Genomic DNA, 1,176 nt, shown 5'->3' with positions numbered 1-1,176 from the left:
TGTGGGTTTTTTTTTTTTTCTCTACAGCTGTAGTAATCTGAGTAGGAACTATGAATATGACCATTTGTTTCACAGCTTTGCTATGGGAGGAAGTGCTGAGACGCGAGCACAATAAAGTTCATTATGCTTCAGGATACGGGGCTGCAAGGAAAATATCCTCAGACTTCCTTCTGTTTTGAAAACACAGTCCCCACACTACTCCTAGAATAGGAGAGAAGCTTTTACAAGATAGTGTTCCTGCAGGACTTCTGTCCTCAAAAACTTCAGTGCTGCAGATAAACCTCATTTGAGTCTTACAGCACCCTGATGCCTTGCTTTCGCTACCCATAAAACAGAAATACCAATCCTTCAGTACCATACTGTGCTGATACAAGTTTGCTTTCCCTGAGGATTTCAAAAGGCATGGAAAATACTCTTCCAATGCCAGGACAGTAAAGCTGTTGGAGGGGGGGAAGCATGCAGGTAAGGAGAAAGCAGAAGCACAGGATTTTTTGCTTCCAGATTGGAAGGCAAAGCTCAGAGGTGAGCTGTAGCAGATCTGGTAAGAGAATAAACAGTAATATATATCTCAACTGCTCACCTATTTTTTTTTTAAAAAACAACTCATCAAACTACTTGGTTACAAAAGGTAGTATAGTTATGTCTGTCAGAGTCCTTAGTTTTAAGTGTGGTTTTACCTAAGCACATAATTTGAATCACTTTAAGTGAGTTCTTGAAACAAGAAACCTGATTTAGGAATATCGCTGTACTGCTCAGCAAAGACACAGAAACCTGCACAAACACTGGCAGCGGTGCCCCCTGTTCATTCTGATGCCTACAGAGTGTAAAATCATTTCAAGTATTAGGTGACGCTCGCGGGGGCGTGCTGCTGCAAACTGAAGGTGCTGTTCTACCCGGTAGGATGTGCAGGGTAACATGGGTGAATTCTCCTAATCCTCCTGGAGCTGGAAATCTTTTCCTAAATGCCTTTGTTTGCTAACAGGCAGGAAAAGCATGGGATGTGAAGGAGGAGGTGACTCCATTTGTTGCTTTTCATACCCAGTCTCAAACTGGTACTTGTGGAATAAATGCATCTCTTTAGCAAACCAAACCACACTTCTTTAGCATAAGAAAGGTGACGTTTAAATGTTACAAGAAGTCCATCTGAATGTTTTGCATGTTTATATCGGATTGCTC

The sequence above is a fragment of the Charadrius vociferus genome, unplaced genomic scaffold, assembly GCF_000708025.1.
Source record: "Charadrius vociferus isolate BGI_N301 unplaced genomic scaffold, ASM70802v2 scaffold104, whole genome shotgun sequence".
NCBI lineage: Eukaryota > Metazoa > Chordata > Aves > Charadriiformes > Charadriidae > Charadrius > Charadrius vociferus.
The sequence above is the reverse complement of the archived record's forward strand: the minus strand, read 5'-3'. Positions refer to the sequence as shown.